We start from the raw sequence: 19,818 nt of genomic DNA, 5'->3' as shown, positions 1-19,818 counted from the left end.
TGTTCGGAATGGGCTTCTACTTGCATTCTCATCAGCCATGATAACCATAAAGTCCTTGCAGTCAAGCATGGTATAATGGTTATGCTTCCATCCTCTAAGATATCCCTAATAACACAGTAAAGTAGTAAATCTCTAGTGAAATGTAAAGCTGCAATCACTTGTGCATAAAAAAATAGCAGCTCATAGGGGATATAGCTCAGTGGTAGAGCGCATGCTTCGCATGTATGAGGCCCCGGATTCAATCCCCGGCATCTCCAAGTTTTACAAAATACAGCTTTTTACCATATGTAAACTCTCTAGTAGAGCCAAAGAAAACAAGCAAACCAATAAAAGTACTCTACAGCAATAGTCAAAGTTGAATACAAATCATAAAAAATCAATCAAATATGATTATATTCATCATCTTCTTCATTCCATTTTTCAAAGTTAAGTTCCCATTGAATGCCTATTGCCATTCTCCTACACTGAGGGAAAACATATGGTAAGTAGGAAATAGATTTTTTATTTTCACTTGGAACTTAAGGCGACTACCTGAGCAAAGTTTAATAAATGAGCGAGACAAATAATATAGCAAAACTAATTGATTAAGATTGAGAGACAAGTTCAAACACTTTGTGAACAAAAAGAGGATGGACATGGGCTTGGAGGGCAAGCACTTAATGATATATCAAAGCATGGAATGATGACAACATATCAACTCTACATGGATTGTCTGGTGAAGCATTAGCTAGCAGTGGCCAAGAAGCAGTCTTAGCATGCATCCTTTGTGCCCTTCTGCTAAGTTCTGACACTGTTGACCAAACAGAATGTAAGACAGCCCTCTAGTTAGCAAAACTTGATCAATATCCACACCATTCATTAGTAAAAGTAGGGGATTCTGATGATAAACCAGTCTCTGATGGAGAACTTTATGAGCATTCCAGGGTTTGGAATGGGCATCTACTTGCATTCTCATCAGCCGTGAAAACCATAAAGTCCTTGCAGTCAAGCATCGTATAATGGTTATGCTTCCATCCTCTAAGATATCCCTAATAACACTGAAAAGTAGTAAATCTCTAGTAAAATATAAAGCTGCAATCACTTGTGCATAAAAAAATAGCAGCTCATAGGGGATGTAGCTCAGTGGTAGAGCGCATGCTTCGCATGTATGAGGCCCCGGTTTCAATCCCCGGCATCTCCAATTTTTACAAAATACAGCTTTTTACCATATGTAAACTCTCTAGTAGAGCCAAAGAAAACAAGCAAACCAATAAAAGTACTCTACAGCAATAGTCAAAGTTGAATACAAATCATAAAAAATCAATCAAATATGATTATATTCATCATCTTCTTCATTCCATTTTTCAAAGTTAAGTTCCCATTGAATGCTTATTGCCATTCTTCTACACTGAGGGAAAACTTATGGTAAGTAGGAAATAGATTTTTTATTTTCAGTGGGAACTGAAGGCGACAACTCAAGCAAAGTTTAATAAAAGAGCGAGACAAATAATATAGCAGAACTAAATGATTAAGATTGAGAGACAAGTTCAACCACTTTATGAACAAAAAGAGGATGGACATGGGCTTGGAGGGCAAGCACTTAATGAAATTTCAAAGCATGGAATGATGACAACATATCAACTCTACATAGATTGTCTGGTGAAGCATTAGCTAGCAATGCCCAAGAGGCAGTCTTAGCATGCATCCTTTGTGCCCTTCTGCTAAGTTCTGACACTGATGACCAAACAGAATGTAAGACAGCCCTCTAGTTAGCAAAACTTGATCAATATCCACACCATTCATTAGTAAAAGTAGGGGATTCTGATGATAAACCAGTCTCTGATGGAGAACTTTATGAGCATTCCAGGGTTTGGAATGGGCATCTACTTGCATTCTCATCAGCCGTGAAAACCATAAAGTCCTTGCAGTCAAGCATCGTATAATGGTTATGCTTCCATCCTCTAAGATATCCCTAATAACACTGAAAAGTAGTAAATCTCTAGTAAAATATAAAGCTGCAATCACTTGTGCATAAAAAAATAGCAGCTCATAGGGGATGTAGCTCAGTGGTAGAGCGCATTCTTCGCATGTATGAGGCCCCGGTTTCAATCCCCGGCATCTCCAAATTTTACAAAATACAGCTTTTTACCATATGTAAACTCTCTAGTAGAGCCAAAGAAAACAAGCAAACCAATAAAAGTACTCTACAGCAATAGTCAAAGTTGAATACAAATCATAAAAAATCAATCAAATATGATTATATTCATCATCTTCTTCATTCCATTTTTCAAAGTTAAGTTCCCATTGAATGCTTATTGCCATTCTTCTACACTGAGGGAAAACTTATGGTAAGTAGGAAATAGATTTTTTATTTTCAGTGGGAACTGAAGGCGACAACTCAAGCAAAGTTTAATAAAAGAGCGAGACAAATAATATAGCAGAACTAAATGATTAAGATTGAGAGACAAGTTCAACCACTTTATGAACAAAAAGAGGATGGACATGGGCTTGGAGGGCAAGCACTTAATGAAATTTCAAAGCATGGAATGATGACAACATATCAACTCTACATAGATTGTCTGGTGAAGCATTAGCTAGCAATGCCCAAGAGGCAGTCTTAGCATGCATCCTTTGTGCCCTTCTGCTAAGTTCTGACACTGATGACCAAACAGAATGTAAGACAGCCCTCTAGTTAGCAAAACTTGATCAATATCCACACCATTCATTAGTAAAAGTAGGGGATTCTGATGATAAACCAGTCTCTGATGGAGAACTTTATGAGCATTCCAGGGTTTGGAATGGGCATCTACTTGCATTCTCATCCGCCGTGAAAACCATAAAGTCCTTGCAGTCAAGCATGGTATAATGGTTATGCTTCCATCCTCTAAGATATCCCTAATAACACTGAAAAGTAGTAAATCTCTAGTAAAATATAAAGCTGCAATCACTTGTGCATAAAAAAATAGCAGCTCATAGGGGATGTAGCTCAGTGGTAGAGCGCATGCTTCGCATGTATGAGGCCCCGGTTTCAATCCCCGGCATCTCCAAATTTTACAAAATACAGCTTTTTACCAAATGTAAACTCTCTAGTAGAGCCAAAGAAAACAAGCAAACCAATAAAAGTACTCTACAGCAATAGTCAAAGTTGAATACAAATCATAAAAAATCAATCAAATATGATTATATTCATCATCTTCTTCATTCCATTTTTCAAAGTTAAGTTCCCATTGAATGCTTATTGCCATTCTTCTACACTGAGGGAAAACTTATGGTAAGTAGGAAATAGATTTTTTATTTTCAGTGGGAACTGAAGGCGACAACTCAAGCAAAGTTTAATAAAAGAGCGAGACAAATAATATAGCAGAACTAAATGATTAAGATTGAGAGACAAGTTCAACCACTTTATGAACAAAAAGAGGATGGACATGGGCTTGGAGGGCAAGCACTTAATGAAATTTCAAAGCATGGAATGATGACAACATATCAACTCTACATAGATTGTCTGGTGAAGCATTAGCTAGCAATGCCCAAGAGGCAGTCTTAGCATGCATCCTTTGTGCCCTTCTGCTAAGTTCTGACACTGATGACCAAACAGAATGTAAGACAGCCCTCTAGTTAGCAAAACTTGATCAATATCCACACCATTCATTAGTAAAAGTAGGGGATTCTGATGATAAACCAGTCTCTGATGGAGAACTTTATGAGCATTCCAGGGTTTGGAATGGGCATCTACTTGCATTCTCATCAGCCGTGAAAACCATAAAGTCCTTGCAGTCAAGCATGGTATAATGGTTATGCTTCCATCCTCTAAGATATCCCTAATAACACTGAAAAGTAGTAAATCTCTAGTAAAATATAAAGCTGCAATCACTTGTGCATAAAAAAATAGCAGCTCATAGGGGATGTAGCTCAGTGGTAGAGCGCATGCTTCGCATGTATGAGGCCCCGGTTTCAATCCCCGGCATCTCCAAATTTTACAAAATACAGCTTTTTACCAAATGTAAACTCTCTAGTAGAGCCAAAGAAAACAAGCAAACCAATAAAACTACTCTACAGCAATAGTCAAAGTTGAATACAAATCATAAAAAATCAATCAAATATGATTATATTCATCATCTTCTTCATTCCATTTTTCAAAGTTAAGTTCCCTTTGAATGCTTATTGCCATTCTCCTACACTGAGGGAAAACTTATGGTAAGTAGGAAATAGATTTTTTTATTTTCAGTGGGAACTGAAGGCGACAACTCATGCAAAGTTTAATAAAAGAGCGAGACAAATAATATAGCAAAACTAATTGATTAAGATTGAGAGACAAGTTCAAACACTTTGTGAACAAAAAGAGGATGGACATGGGCTTGGAGGGCAAGCACTTAATGAAATTTCAAAGCATGGAATGATGACAACATATCAACTCTACATAGATTGTCTGGTGAAGCATTAGCTAGCAATGCCCAAGAGGCAGTCTTAGCATGCATCCTTTGTGCCCTTCTGCTAAGTTCTGACACTGATGACCAAACAGAATGTAAGACAGCCCTCTAGTTAGCAAAACTTGAACAATATCCAAACCATTCATTAGTAAAAGTAGGGGATTCTGATGATGAACCAGTCTCTGATGAGAACTTTAAGAGCATTCCAATGTTCGGAATGGGCTTCTACTTGCATTCTCATCAGCCATGATAACCATAAAGTCCTTGCAGTCAAGCATGGTATAATGGTTATGCTTCCATCCTCTAAGATATCCCTAATAACACAGTAAAGTAGTAAATCTCTAGTGAAATGTAAAGCTGCAATCACTTGTGCATAAAAAAATAGCAGCTCATAGGGGATATAGCTCAGTGGTAGAGCGCATGCTTCGCATGTATGAGGCCCCGGATTCAATCCCCGGCATCTCCAAGTTTTACAAAATACAGCTTTTTACCATATGTAAACTCTCTAGTAGAGCCAAAGAAAACAAGCAAACCAATAAAAGTACTCTACAGCAATAGTCAAAGTTGAATACAAATCATAAAAAATCAATCAAATATGATTATATTCATCATCTTCTTCATTCCATTTTTCAAAGTTAAGTTCCCATTGAATGCCTATTGCCATTCTCCTACACTGAGGGAAAACATATGGTAAGTAGGAAATAGATTTTTTATTTTCAGTGGGAACTGAAGGCGACTACCTGAGCAAAGTTTAATAAAAGAGCGAGACAAATAATATAGCAAAACTAATTGATTAAGATTGAGAGACAAGTTCAAACACTTTGTGAACAAAAAGAGGATGGACATGGGCTTGGAGGGCAAGCACTTAATGATATATCAAAGCATGGAATGATGACAACATATCAACTCTACATGGATTGTCTGGTGAAGCATTAGCTAGCAGTGGCCAAGAGGCAGTCTTAGCATGCATCCTTTGTGCCCTTCTGCTAAGTTCTGACACTGATGACCAAACAGAATGTAAGACAGCCCTCTAGTTAGCAAAACTTGATCAATATCCACACCATTCATTAGTAAAAGTAGGGGATTCTGATGATAAACCAGTCTCTGATGGAGAACTTTATGAGCATTACAGGGTTTGGAATGGGCATCTACTTACATTCTCATCAGCGGTGAAAACCATAAAGTCCTTGCAGTCAAGCATCGTATAATGGTTATGCTTCCATCCTCTAAGATATCCCTAATAACACTGAAAAGTAGTAAATCTCTAGTAAAATATAAAGCTGCAATCACTTGTGCATAAAAAAATAGCAGCTCATAGGGGATGTAGCTCAGTGGTAGAGCGCATGCTTCGCATGTATGAGGCCCCGGTTTCAATCCCCGGCATCTCCAAATTTTACAAAATACAGATTTTTACCATATGTAAACTCTCTAGTAGAGCCAAAGAAAACAAGCAAACCAATAAAAGTACTCTACAGCAATAGTCAAAGTTGAATACAAATCATAAAAAATCAATCAAATATGATTATATTCATCATCTTCTTCATTCCATTTTTCAAAGTTAAGTTCCCATTGAATGCTTATTGCCATTCTTCTACACTGAGGGAAAACTTATGGTAAGTAGGAAATAGATTTTTTATTTTCAGTGGGAACTGAAGGCGACAACTCAAGCAAAGTTTAATAAAAGAGCGAGACAAATAATATAGCAAAACTAATTGTTTAAGATTGAAAGACAAGTTCAAACAATTTGTGAACAAAAAGAGGATGGACATGGGCTTGGAGGGCAAGCATTTAATGATATTTCAAAGCATGGAATGATGACAACATATCAACTCTACATAGATTGTCTGGTGAAGCATTAGCTAGCAGTGGCCAAGAGGCAGTCTTAGCATGCATCCTTTGTGCCCTTCTGCTAAATTCTGACACTGATGACCAAACAGAATGTAAGACAGCCCTCTAGTTAGCAAAACTTGATCAATATCCACACCATTCATTAGTAAAAGTAGGGGATTCTGATGATGAACCAGTCTCTGATGGAGAACTTTAAGAGCATTCCAAGGTTCGGAATGGGCATCTACTTGCATTCTCATCAGCCATGAAAACAATAAAGTCCTTGAAGTCAAGCATGGTATAATGGTTATCCTTCCATCCTCTAAGATATCACTTATAACACTGAAAAGTAGTAAATCTCTAGTGAATTGTAAAGCTGCAATCACTTATGCATCAGAAAATAGCAGCTCATAGGGGATGTAGCTCGGTGGTAGAGCGCATGCTTCGCTTGTATAAGCTCCTGAGTTCAATCCCCAGAATCTCTAAATTTTGCAAAATACAGCTTTTTACCATATGTAAACTCTCTAGAAGAGCCAAAGATAACAAGCAAACCAATACAAGTACTCTACAGCAATAGTCAAAGTTGAATACAAATAATAAAAAATTAATCAAATATGATTATATTTATCATCTTCTTCATTCCATTTTTCAAAGTTAAGTTCCCATTGAATGCCTATTGCCATTCTCCTACACTGAGGGAAAACATATGATAAGTAGGAAATAGATTTTTTATTCTCAGTGGGAACTGAAGGCGACTACCTGAGCAAAGTTTAATAAAAGAGCGAGACAAATAATACAGCAGAACTAAATGATTAAGATTGAGAGACAAGTTCAACCACTTTTTGAACAAAAAGAGGATGGACATGGGCTTGGAGGGCAAGCACTTAATGAAATTTCAAAGCATGGAATGATGACAACATATCAACTCTACATAGATTGTCTGGTGAAGCATTAGCTAGCAATGCCCAAGAGTCAGTCTTAGCATGCATCCTTTGTGCCCCTCTGCTAAGTTCTGACACTGATGACCAAACAGAATGTAAGACAGCCCTCTAGTTAGCAAAACTTGATCAATATCCACACCATTCATTAGTAAAAGTAGGGGATTCTGATGATAAACCAGTCTCTGATGGAGAACTTTAAGAGCATTCCAATGTTTGGAATGGGCATCTACTTGCATTCTCATCAGCCATGAAAACCATAAAGTTCTTGCAGTCAAGCATGGTATAATGGTTATGCTTCCATCCTCTAAGATATCCGTAATAACACTGAAAAGTAGTAAATCTCTAGTAGAATATAAAGCTGCAATCACTTGTGCTTAAAAAAATAGCAGCTCATAGGGGATGTAGCTCAGTGGTAGAGCGCATGCTTCGCATGTATGAGGCCCCGGTTTCAATCCCCGGCATCTCCAAATTTTACAAAATACAGCTTTTTACCATATGTAAACTCTCTTGTAGAGCCAAAGAAAACAAGCAAACCAATAAAAGTTCTCTACAGCAATAGTCAAAGTTGATTACAAATCATAAAAAATCCATCAAATATGATTATATTCATTATCTTCTTCATTCCATTTTTCAAAGTTAAGTTCCCATTGAATGCTTATTGCCATTCTCCTACACTGAAGGTAAACTTATGGTAAGTAGGAAATAGATTTTTTATTTTCAGTGGGAACTGAAGGCGACAACTCAAGCAAAGTTTAATAAAAGAGTGAGACAAATAATATAGCAGAACTAAATGATTAAGATTGAGAGACAAGTTCAACCACTTTATGAACAAAAATAGGATGGACATGGGCTTGGAGGGCAAGCACTTAATGAAATTTCAAAGCATGGAATGATGACAACATATCAACTCTACATAGATTGTCTGGTGAAGCATTAGCTAGCAATGCCCAAGAGGCAGTCTTAGCATGCATCCTTTGTGCCCTTCTGCTAAGTTCTGACACTGATGACCAAACAGAATGTAAGACAGCCCTCTAGTTAGCAAAACTTGATCAATATCCACACCATTCATTAGTAAAAGTAGGGGATTCTGATGATAAACCAGTCTCTGATGGAGAACTTTATGAGCATTCCAGGGTTTGGAATGGGCATCTACTTGCATTCTCATCAGCCGTGAAAACCATAAAGTCCTTGCAGTCAAGCATGGTATAATGGTTATGCTTCCATCCTCTAAGATATCCCTAATAACACTGAAAAGTAGTAAATCTCTAGTAAAATATAAAGCTGCAATCACTTGTGCATAAAAAAATAGCAGCTCATAGGGGATATAGCTCAGTGGTAGAGCGCATGCTTCGCATGTATGAGGCCCCGGATTCAATCCCCGGCATCTCCAAGTTTTACAAAATACAGCTTTTTACCATATGTAAACTCTCTAGTAGAGCCAAAGAAAACAAGCAAACCAATAAAAGTACTCTACAGCAATAGTCAAAGTTGAATACAAATCATAAAAAATCAATCAAATATGATTATATTCATCATCTTCTTCATTCCATTTTTCAAAGTTAAGTTCCCATTGAATGCCTATTGCCATTCTCCTACACTGAGGGAAAACATATTGTAAGTAGGAAATAGATTTTTTATTCTCAGTGGGAACTGAAGGCGACTACCTGAGCAAAGTTTAATAAAAGAGCGAGACAAATAATATAGCAGAACTAAATGATTAAGATTGAGAGACAAGTTCAACCACTTTATGAACAAAAAGAGGATGGACAAGGGGTTGGAGGGCAAGCACATAATAAAATTTCAGAGCATGGAATGATGACAACATATGAAGTCTACATAGATTGTCTTGTGAAGCATTTTCTAGCAATGCCCAAGAGGCAGTCTTAGCATGCCTTCTTTGTGCCCTTCTGCTAAGTTCTGACACTGATGACCAAACAGAATGTAAGACAGCCCTCTAGTTAGCAAAACCTGATCAATATCCACACCATTCATTAGTAAAAGTAGGGGATTCTGATGATAAACCAGTCTCTGATGGAGAACTTTAAGAGCATTCCAGTGTTTGGAATGGGAATCTACTTGCATTCTCATCAGCCATGAAAACCATAAAGTCCTTGCAGTCAAGCATGGTATAATGGTTATGCTTCCATCCTCTAACATATCCCTAATAACACTGAAAAGTAGTAAATTTCTAGTGAATTGTAAAGCTGCGATCACTTGTGCATAAGAAAATAGCAGCTTTTAGGGGATGTAGCTCAGTGGTAGAGCGCATGCTTCGCATGTATGAGGCCCCGGTTTCAATCCCCGGCATCTCCAAATTTTACAAAATACAGCTTTTTACCATATGTAAACTCTCTAGTAGAGCCAAAGAAAACAAGCAAACCAATAAAAGTACTCTACAGCAATAGTCAAAGTTGAATACAAATCATAAAAAATCAATCAAATATGATTATATTCATCATCTTCTTCATTCCATTTTTCAAAGTTAAGTTCCCATTGAATGCTTATTGCCATTCTTCTACACTGAGGGAAAACTTATGGTAAGTAGGAAATAGATTTTTTATTTTCAGTGGGAACTGAAGGCGACAACTCAAGCAAAGTTTAATAAAAGAGCGAGACAAATAATATAGCAGAACTAAATGATTAAGATTGAGAGACAAGTTCAACCACTTTATGAACAAAAAGAGGATGGACATGGGCTTGGAGGGCAAGCACTTAATGAAATTTCAAAGCATGGAATGATGACAACATATCAACTCTACATAGATTGTCTGGTGAAGCATTAGCTAGCAATGCCCAAGAGGCAGTCTTAGCATGCATCCTTTGTGCCCTTCTGCTAAGTTCTGACACTGATGACCAAACAGAATGTAAGACAGCCCTCTAGTTAGCAAAACTTGATCAATATCCACACCATTCATTAGTAAAAGTAGGGGATTCTGATGATAAACCAGTCTCTGATGGAGAACTTTATGAGCATTCCAGGGTTTGGAATGGGCATCTACTTGCATTCTCATCAGCCGTGAAAACCATAAAGTCCTTGCAGTCAAGCATGGTATAATGGTTATGCTTCCATCCTCTAAGATATCCCTAATAACACTGAAAAGTAGTAAATCTCTAGCAAAATATAAAGCTGCAATCACTTGTGCATAAAAAAATAGCAGCTCATAGGGGATGTAGCTCAGTGGTAGAGCGCATGCTTCGCATGTATGAGGCCCCGGTTTCAATCCCCGGCATCTCCAAATTTTACAAAATACAGCTTTTTACCAAATGTAAACTCTCTAGTAGAGCCAAAGAAAACAAGCAAACCAATAAAACTACTCTACAGCAATAGTCAAAGTTGAATACAAATCATAAAAAATCAATCAAATATGATTATATTCATCATCTTCTTCATTCCATTTTTCAAAGTTAAGTTCCCTTTGAATGCTTATTGCCATTCTCTTACACTGAGGGAAAACTTATGGTAAGTAGGAAATAGATTTTTTTATTTTCAGTGGGAACTGAAGGCGACAACTCAAGCAAAGTTTAATAAAAGAGCGAGACAAATAATATAGCAGAACTAAATGATTAAGATTGAGAGACAAGTTCAAACACTTTGTGAACAAAAAGAGGATGGACATGGGCTTGGAGGGCAAGCACTTAATGAAATTTCAAAGCATGGAATGATGACAACATATCAACTCTACATAGATTGTCTGGTGAAGCATTAGCTAGCAATGCCCAAGAGGCAGTCTTAGCATGCATCCTTTGTGCCCTTCTGCTAAGTTCTGACACTGATGACCAAACAGAATGTAAGACAGCCCTCTAGTTAGCAAAACTTGATCAATATCCACACCATTCATTAGTAAAAGTAGGGGATTCTGATGATAAACCAGTCACTGATGGAGAACTTTATGAGCATTCCAGGGTTTGGAATGGGCATCTACTTGCATTCTCATCAGCCGTGAAAACCATAAAGTCCTTGCAGTCAAGCATCGTATAATGGTTATGCTTCCATCCTCTAAGATATCCCTAATAACACTGAAAAGTAGTAAATCTCTAGTAAAATATAAAGCTGCAATCACTTGTGCATAAAAAAATAGCAGCTCATAGGGGATGTAGCTCAGTGGTAGAGCGCATGCTTCGCATGTATGAGGACCCCGTTTTCAATCCCCGGCATCTCCAAATTTTACAAAATACAGCTTTTTACCATATGTAAACTCTCTAGTAGAGCCAAAGAAAACAAGCAAACCAATAAAAGTACTCTACAGCAATAGTCAAAGTTGAATACAAATCATAAAAAATCAATCAAATATGATTATATTCATCATCTTCTTCATTCCATTTTTCAAAGTTAAGTTCCCATTGAATGCTTATTGCCATTCTTCTACACTGAGGGAAAACATATGGTAAGTAGGAAATAGATTTTTTATTCTCAGTGGGAACTGAAGGCGACTACCTGAGCAAAGTTTAATAAAAGAGCGAGACAAATAATACAGCAGAACTAAATGATTAAGATTGAGAGACAAGTTCAACCACTTTTTGAACAAAAAGAGGATGGACATGGGCTTGGAGGGCAAGCACTTAATGAAATTTCAAAGCATGGAATGATGACAACATATCAACTCTACATAGATTGTCTGGTGAAGCATTAGCTAGCAATGCCCAAGAGTCAGTCTTAGCATGCATCCTTTGTGCCCCTCTGCTAAGTTCTGACACTGATGACCAAACAGAATGTAAGACAGCCCTCTAGTTAGCAAAACTTGATCAATATCCACACCATTCATTAGTAAAAGTAGGGGATTCTAATGATAAACCAGTCTCTGATGGAGAACTTTAAGAGCATTCCAATGTTTGGAATGGGCATCTACTTGCATTCTCATCAGCCATGAAAACCATAAAGTTCTTGCAGTCAAGCATGGTATAATGGTTATGCTTCCATCCTCTAAGATATCCGTAATAACACTGAAAAGTAGTAAATCTCTAGTAAAATATAAAGCTGCAATCACTTGTGCTTAAAAAAATAGCAGCTCATAGGGGATGTAGCTCAGTGGTAGAGCGCATGCTTCGCATGTATGAGGCCCCGGTTTCAATCCCCGGCATCTCCAAATTTTACAAAATACAGCTTTTTACCATATGTAAACTCTCTTGTAGAGCCAAAGAAAACAAGCAAACCAATAAAAGTTCTCTACAGCAATAGTCAAAGTTGATTACAAATCATAAAAAATCCATCAAATATGATTATATTCATTATCTTCTTCATTCCATTTTTCAAAGTTAAGTTCCCATTGAATGCTTATTGCCATTCTCCTACACTGAAGGTAAACTTATGGTAAGTAGGAAATAGATTTTTTATTTTCAGTGGGAACTGAAGGCGACAACTCAAGCAAAGTTTAATAAAAGAGAGAGACAAATAATATAGCAGAACTAAATGATTAAGATTGAGAGACAAGTTCAACCACTTTATGAACAAAAATAGGATGGACATGGGCTTGGAGGGCAAGCACTTAATGAAATTTCAAAGCATGGAATGATGACAACATATCAACTCTACATAGATTGTCTGGTGAAGCATTAGCTAGCAATGCCCAAGAGGCAGTCTTAGCATGCATCCTTTGTGCCCTTCTGCTAAGTTCTGACACTGATGACCAAACAGAATGTAAGACAGCCCTCTAGTTAGCAAAACTTGATCAATATCCACACCATTCATTAGTAAAAGTAGGGGATTCTGATGATAAACCAGTCTCTGATGGAGAACTTTATGAGCATTCCAGGGTTTGGAATGGGCATCTACTTGCATTCTCATCAGCCTTGAAAACCATAAAGTCCTTGCAGTCAAGCATGGTATAATGGTTATGCTTCCATCCTCTAAGATATCCCTAATAACACTGAAAAGTAGTAAATCTCTAGTAAAATATAAAGCTGCAATCACTTGTGCATAAAAAAATAGCAGCTCATAGGGGATGTAGCTCAGTGGTAGAGCGCATGCTTTGCATGTATGAGGCCCCGGTTTCAATCCCCGGCATCTCCAAATTTTACAAAATACAGCTTTTTACCATATGTAAACTCTCTAGTAGAGCCAAAGAAAACAAGCAAACCAATAAAACTACTCTACAGCAATAGTCAAAGTTGAATACAAATCATAAAAAATCAATCAAATATGATTATATTCATCATCTTCTTCATTCCATTTTTCAAAGTTAAGTTCCCTTTGAATGCTTATTGCCATTCTCCTACACTGAGGGAAAACTTATGGTAAGTAGGAAATAGATTTTTTATTTTCAGTGGGAACTGAAGGCGACAACTCAAGCAAAGTTTAATAAAAGAGCGAGACAAATAATATAGCAAAACTAATTGATTAAGATGGAGAGACAAGTTCAAACACTTTGTGAACAAAAAGAGGATGGACATGGGCTTGGAGGGCAAGCACTTAATGAAATTTCAAAGCATGGAATGATGACAACATATCAACTCTACATAGATTGTCTGGTGAAGCATTAGCTAGCAATGCCCAAGAGGCAGTCTTAGCATGCATCCTTTGTGCCCTTCTGCTAAGTTCTGACACTGATGACCAAACTGAATGTAAGACAGCCCTCTAGTTAGCAAAACTTGATCAATATCCACACCATTCATTAGTAAAAGAAGGGGATTCTGATGATAAACCAGTCTCTGATGGAGAACTTTAAGAGTATTCCAATGTTTGGAATGGGCATCTACTTGCATTCTCATCAGCCATGAAAACCATAAAGTCCTTGCAGTCATGCATGGTATAATGGTTATGCTTCCATCCTCTAAGATATCCCTAATAACACTGAAAAGTAGTAAATCTCTAGTAAAATATAAAGCTGCAATCACTTGTGCTTAAAAAAATAGCAGCTCATATGGGATGGAGCTCAGTGGTAGAGCGCATGCTTCGCATGTATGAGGCCCCGGTTTCAATCCCCGGCATCTCAAAGTTTTACAAAATACAGCTTTTTACCATATGTAAACTCTCTTGTAGAGCCAAAGAAAACAAGCAAACCAATTAAAGTTCTCTACAGCAATAGTCAAAGTTGATTACAAATCATAAAAAATCAATCAAATATGATTATATTCATCATCTTCTTCATTCCATTTTTCAAAGTTAAGTTCCCATTGAATGCTTATTGCCATTCTACTACACTGAAGGTAAACTTATGGTAAGTAGGAAATAGATTTTTTATTTTCAGTGGGAACTGAAGGCGACAACTCAAGCAAAGTTTAATAAAAGAGCGAGACAAATAATATAGCTGACCTAAATGATTAAGATTGAGAGACAAGTTCAACCACTTTATGAACAAAAAGAGGATGGACATGGGCTTGGAGGGCAAGCACTTAATGAAATTTCAAAGCATGGAATGATGACAACATATCAACTCTACATAGATTGTCTGGTGAAGCATTTTCTAGCAATGCCCAAGAGGCAGTCTTAGCATGCATCCTTTGTGCCCTTCTGCTAAGTTCTGACACTGATGACCAAACAGAATGTAAGACAGCCCTCTAGTTAGCAAAACTTGATCAATATGCACACCATTCATTAGTAAAAGTAGGGGATTCTGATGATGAACCAGTCTCTGATGGAGAACTTTAAGAGCATTCCAATGTTCGGAATGGGCATCTACTTGCATTCTCATCAGCCATGATAACCATAAAGTCCTTGCAGTCAAGCATGGTATAATGGTTATGCTTCCATCCTCTAAGATATCCCTAATAACACTGAAAAGTAGTAAATCTCTAGTGAAATGTAAAGCTGCAATCACTTGTGCATAAAAAAATAGCAGCTCATAGGGGATATAGCTCAGTGGTAGAGCGCATGCTTCGCATGTATGAGGCCCCGGATTCAATCCCCGGCATCTCCAAGTTTTACAAAATACAGCTTTTTACCATATGTAAACTCTCTAGTAGAGCCAAAGAAAACAAGCAAACCAATAAAAGTACTCTACAGCAATAGTCAAAGTTGAATACAAATCATAAAAAATCAATCAAATATGATTATATTCATCATCTTCTTCATTCCATTTTTCAAAGTAAAGTTCCCATTGAATGCCTATTGCCATTCTCCTACACTGAGGGAAAACATATGGTAAGTAGGAAATAGATTTTTAATTTTCAGTGGGAACTGAAGGCGACTACCCGAGCAAAGTTTAATAAAAGAGCGAGACAAATAATATAGCAAAACTAATTGATTAAGATTGAGAGACAAGTTCAAACACTTTGTGAACAAAAAAGAGGATGGACATGGGCTTGGAGGGCAAGCACTTAATGATATATCAAAGCATGGAATGATGACAACATATCAACTCTACATGGATTGTCTGGTGAAGCATTAGCTAGCAGTGGCCAAGAGGCAGTCTTAGCATGTATCCTTTGTGCCCTTCTGCTAAGTTCTGACACTGATGACCAAACAGAATGTAAGACAGCCCTCTAGTTAGCAAAACTTGATCAATATCCACACCATTCTGTAGTAAAATTAGGGGATTCTGATGATGAACCAGTCTCTGATGGAGAACTTTAAGAGCTTTCCAATGTTTGGAATGGGCATCTACTTGCATTCTCATCAGCCATGAAAACCATAAAGTCCTTGAAGTCAAGCATGGTATAATGGTTATCCTTCCATCATCTAAGATATCACTAATAACACTGAAAAGTAGTAAATCTCTAGTGAATTGTAAAGCTGCAATCACTTATGCATCAGAAAATAGCAGCTCATATGGGATGTAGCTCGGTGGTAGAGCGCATGCTTCGCTTGTATAAGCTCCTGAGTTCAATCCCCAGAATCTCTAAGTTTTGCATAATACAGCTTTTTACCATAGTTAAACTCTCTAGAAGAGCCAAAGATAACAAGCAAACCAATACAAGTACTATACAGCAATAGTCAAAGTTGAATACAAATCATAAAAAATTAAACAAATATGATTATATTCATCATCTTCTTCATTCCATTTTTCAAAGTTAAGTTCCCATTGAATGCCTATTGCCATTCTCCTACACTGAGGGAAAACATATGGTAAGTAGGAAATAGATTTTTTATTTTCAGTGGGAACTGAAGGCGACTACCTGAGCAAAGTTTAATAAAAGAGCGAGACAAATAATATAGCAGAACTAAATGATTAAGATTGAGAGACAAGTTCAACCACTTTATGAACAAAAAGAGGATGGACATGGGCTTGGAGGGCAAGCACTTAATGAAATTTCAAAGCATGGAATGATGACAACATATCAACTCTACATAGATTGTCTGGTGAAGCATTAGCTAGCAATGCCCAAGAGTCAGTCTTAGCATGCATCCTTTGTGCCCTTCTGCTAAGTTCTGACACTGATGACCTAACAGAATGTAAGACAGCCCTCTAGTTAGCAAAACTTGATCAATATCCACACCATTCATTAGTAAAAGTAGGGGATTCTGATGATAAACCAGTCTCTGATGGAGAACTTTAAGAGCATTCCAGTGTTTGGAATGGGCATCTACTTGCATTCTCATCAGCCATGAAAACCATAAAGTCCTTGCAGTCAAGCATGGTATAATGGTTATGCTTCCATCCTCTAAGATATCCCTAATAACACTGAAAAGTAGTATATCTCTAGTAAAATATAAAGCTGCAATCACTTGTGCATAAAAAAATAGCAGCTCATAGGGGATGTAGCTTAGTGGTAGAGCGCATGCTTCGCATGTATGAGGCCCCGGTTTCAATCCCCGCATCTCCAAGTTTTACAAAATACAGCTTTTTACCATATGTAAACTCTCTAGTAGAGCCAAAGAAAACAAGCAAACCAATAAAAGTACTCTACAGCAATAGTCAAAGTTGAATACAAATCATAAAAAATCAATCAAATATGATTATATTCATCATCTTCTTCATTCCATTTTTCAAAGTTAAGTTCCCATTGAATGCTTATTGCCATTCTCCTACACTGAGGGAAAACTTATGGTAAGTAGGAAATAGATTTTTTATTTTCAGTGGGAACTGAAGGCGACAACTCAAGCAAAGTTTAATAAAAGAGCGAGACAAATAATATAGCAAAACTAATTGATTAAGATTGAGAGACAAGTTCAAACACTTTGTGAACAAAAAGAGGATGGACATGGGCTTGGAGGGCAAGCACTTAATGAAATTTCAAAGCATGGAATGATGACAACATATCAACTCTACATAGATTGTCTGGTGAAGCATTAGATAGCAGTGGCCAAGAGGCAGTCTTAGCATGCATCCTTTGTGCCCTTCTGCTAAGTTCTGACACTGATGACCAAACAGAATGTAAGACAGCCCTCTAGTTAGAAAAACTTGATCAATATCCACACCATTCATTAGTAAAAGTAGGGGATTCTGATGATGAACCAGTCTCTGATGGAGAACTTTAAGAGCATTCCAATGTTCGGAATGGGCATCTACTTGCATTCTCATCAGCCATGATAACCATAAAGTCCTTGCAGTCAAGCATGGTATAATGGTTATGCTTCCATCCTCTAAGATATCCCTAAAAACACTGAAAAGTAGTAAATCTCTAGTGAAATGTAAAGCTGCAATCACTTGTGCATTAAAAAATAGCAGCTCATAGGGGATGTAGCTCAGTGGTAGAGCGCATGCTTCGCATGTATGAGGCCCCGGTTTCAATCCCCGGCATCTGCAAGTTTTACAAAATACAGCTTTTTACCATATGTAAACTCTCTAGTAGAGCCAAAGAAAACAAGCAAACCAATAAAAGTACTCTACAGCAATAGTCAAAGTTGATTACAAATCATAAAAAATCAATCAAATATGATTATATTCATCATCTTCTTCATTCCATTTTTCAAAGTTAAGTTCCCATTGAATGCTTATTGCCATTCTACTACACTGAAGGTAAACTTATGGTAAGTAGGAAATAGATTTTTTATTTTCAGTGGGAACTGAAGGCGACAACTCAAGCAAAGCTTAATAAAAGAGCGAGACAAATAATATAGCAGAACTAAACGATTAAGATTGAGAGACAAGTTCAACCACTTTATGAACAAAAAGAGGATGGACATGGGCTTGGAGGGCAAGCACTTAATGAAATTTCAAAGCATGGAATGATGACAACATATCAACTCTACATAGATTGTCTGGTGAAGCATTAGCTAGCAGTGGCCAAGAGGCAGTCTTAGCATGCATCCTTTGTGCCCTACTGCTAAGTTCTGACACTGATGACCAAACAGAATGTAAGACAGCCCTCTAGTTAGCAAAACTTGATCAATATCCACACCATTCATTAGTAAAAGTAGGGGATTCTGATGATGAACCAGTCTCTGATGGAGAACTTTAAGAGCATTCCAATGTTCGGAATGGGCATCTACTTGCATTCTCATCAGCCATGATAACCATAAAGTCCTTGCAGTCAAGCATGGTATAATGGTTATGCTTCCATCCTCTAAGATATCCCTAATAACACTGAAAAGTAGTAAATCTCTAGTGAAATGTAAAGCTGCAATCACTTGTGCATAAAAAAATAGCAGCTCATAGGGGATATAGCTCAGTGGTAGAGCGCATGCTTCGCATGTATGAGGCCCCAGATTCAATCCCCGGCATCTCCAAGTTTTACAAAATACAGCTTTTTACCATATGTAAACTCTCTAGTAGAGCCAAAGAAAACAAGCAAACCAATAAAAGTACTCTACAGCAATAGTCAAAGTTGAATACAAATCATAAAAAATCAATCAAATATGATTATATTCATCATCTTCTTCATTCCATTTTTCGAAGTAAAGTTCCCATTGAATGCCTATTGCCATTCTCCTACACTGAGGGAAAACATATGGTAAGTAGGAAATAGATTTTTTATTTTCAGTGGGAACTGAAGGTGACTACCCGAGCAAAGTTTAATAAAAGAGCGAGACAAATAATATAGCAAAACTAATTGATTAAGATTGAGAGACAAGTTCAAACACTTTGTGAACAAAAAGAGGATGGACATGGGCTTGGAGGGCAAGCACTTAATGATGTATCAAAGCATGGAATGATGACAACATATCAACTCTACATGGATTGTCTGGTGAAGCATTAGCTAGCAGTGGCCAAGAGGCAGTCTTAGCATGCATCCTTTGTGCCCTTCTGCTAAGTTCTGACACTGATGACCAAACAGAATGTAAGACAGCCCTCTAGTTAGCAAAACTTGATCAATATCCACACCATTCTGTAGTAAAATTAGGGGATTCTGATGATGAACCAGTCTCTGATGGAGAACTTTAAGAGCTTTCCAATGTTTGGAATGGGCATCTACTTGCATTCTCATCAGCCATGAAAACCATAAAGTCCTTGAAGTCAAGCATGGTATAATGGTTATCCTTCCATCATCTAAGATATCACTAATAACACTGAAAAGTAGTAAATCTCTAGTGAATTGTAAAGCTGCAATCACTTATGCATCAGAAAATAGCAGCTCATATGGGATGTAGCTCGGTGGTAGAGCGCATGCTTCGCTTGTATAAGCTCCTGAGTTCAATCCCCAGAATCTCTAAGTTTTGCAAAATACAGCTTTTTACCATAGTTAAACTCTCTAGAAGAGCCAAAGATAACAAGCAAACCAATACAAGTACTCTACAGCAATAGTCAAAGTTGAATACAAATCATAAAAAATTAAACAAATATGATTATATTCATCATCTTCTTCATTCCATTTTTCAAAGTTAAGTT

General features: G+C 37.3%; 15 non-coding genes across 15 annotated transcripts; all 15 read left to right on the top strand.

Moving 5' to 3' along the window:
* The first annotated feature begins 185 nt into the window (after positions 1-185).
* On the top strand, positions 186-257 carry TRNAA-CGC (transfer RNA alanine (anticodon CGC)). Its single transcript has one exon. It is a non-coding gene; the product is annotated as a tRNA-Ala (tRNA).
* Positions 258-1,108: 851 nt separating this feature from the next.
* TRNAA-CGC (transfer RNA alanine (anticodon CGC)) lies at positions 1,109-1,180 on the top strand. The gene has a single exon. It is a non-coding gene; the product is annotated as a tRNA-Ala (tRNA).
* An 851-nt stretch (positions 1,181-2,031) lies between these two features.
* On the top strand, positions 2,032-2,103 carry TRNAA-CGC (transfer RNA alanine (anticodon CGC)). The gene has a single exon. It is a non-coding gene; the product is annotated as a tRNA-Ala (tRNA).
* Positions 2,104-2,954: 851 nt separating this feature from the next.
* Positions 2,955-3,026, top strand: TRNAA-CGC (transfer RNA alanine (anticodon CGC)). The gene has a single exon. It is a non-coding gene; the product is annotated as a tRNA-Ala (tRNA).
* An 851-nt stretch (positions 3,027-3,877) lies between these two features.
* TRNAA-CGC (transfer RNA alanine (anticodon CGC)) lies at positions 3,878-3,949 on the top strand. Its single transcript has one exon. It is a non-coding gene; the product is annotated as a tRNA-Ala (tRNA).
* Positions 3,950-4,800: 851 nt separating this feature from the next.
* On the top strand, positions 4,801-4,872 carry TRNAA-CGC (transfer RNA alanine (anticodon CGC)). Its single transcript has one exon. It is a non-coding gene; the product is annotated as a tRNA-Ala (tRNA).
* Positions 4,873-5,723: 851 nt separating this feature from the next.
* TRNAA-CGC (transfer RNA alanine (anticodon CGC)) lies at positions 5,724-5,795 on the top strand. The gene has a single exon. It is a non-coding gene; the product is annotated as a tRNA-Ala (tRNA).
* A 1,774-nt stretch (positions 5,796-7,569) lies between these two features.
* On the top strand, positions 7,570-7,641 carry TRNAA-CGC (transfer RNA alanine (anticodon CGC)). The gene has a single exon. It is a non-coding gene; the product is annotated as a tRNA-Ala (tRNA).
* Positions 7,642-8,492: 851 nt separating this feature from the next.
* On the top strand, positions 8,493-8,564 carry TRNAA-CGC (transfer RNA alanine (anticodon CGC)). Its single transcript has one exon. It is a non-coding gene; the product is annotated as a tRNA-Ala (tRNA).
* An 851-nt stretch (positions 8,565-9,415) lies between these two features.
* On the top strand, positions 9,416-9,487 carry TRNAA-CGC (transfer RNA alanine (anticodon CGC)). Its single transcript has one exon. It is a non-coding gene; the product is annotated as a tRNA-Ala (tRNA).
* An 851-nt stretch (positions 9,488-10,338) lies between these two features.
* Positions 10,339-10,410, top strand: TRNAA-CGC (transfer RNA alanine (anticodon CGC)). Its single transcript has one exon. It is a non-coding gene; the product is annotated as a tRNA-Ala (tRNA).
* A 1,776-nt stretch (positions 10,411-12,186) lies between these two features.
* On the top strand, positions 12,187-12,258 carry TRNAA-CGC (transfer RNA alanine (anticodon CGC)). The gene has a single exon. It is a non-coding gene; the product is annotated as a tRNA-Ala (tRNA).
* Positions 12,259-13,109: 851 nt separating this feature from the next.
* TRNAA-UGC (transfer RNA alanine (anticodon UGC)) lies at positions 13,110-13,181 on the top strand. Its single transcript has one exon. It is a non-coding gene; the product is annotated as a tRNA-Ala (tRNA).
* Positions 13,182-14,955: 1,774 nt separating this feature from the next.
* On the top strand, positions 14,956-15,027 carry TRNAA-CGC (transfer RNA alanine (anticodon CGC)). Its single transcript has one exon. It is a non-coding gene; the product is annotated as a tRNA-Ala (tRNA).
* Positions 15,028-17,724: 2,697 nt separating this feature from the next.
* Positions 17,725-17,796, top strand: TRNAA-CGC (transfer RNA alanine (anticodon CGC)). Its single transcript has one exon. It is a non-coding gene; the product is annotated as a tRNA-Ala (tRNA).
* The last annotated feature ends 2,022 nt before the right edge of the window (positions 17,797-19,818 follow it).

The sequence above is a fragment of the Taudactylus pleione genome, unplaced genomic scaffold (genome assembly GCF_031769625.1).
Source record: "Taudactylus pleione unplaced genomic scaffold, aTauple2 ptg000070l, whole genome shotgun sequence".
NCBI lineage: Eukaryota > Metazoa > Chordata > Amphibia > Anura > Myobatrachidae > Taudactylus > Taudactylus pleione.
The sequence above is the reverse complement of the archived record's forward strand: the minus strand, read 5'-3'. Positions and strand labels throughout refer to the sequence as shown.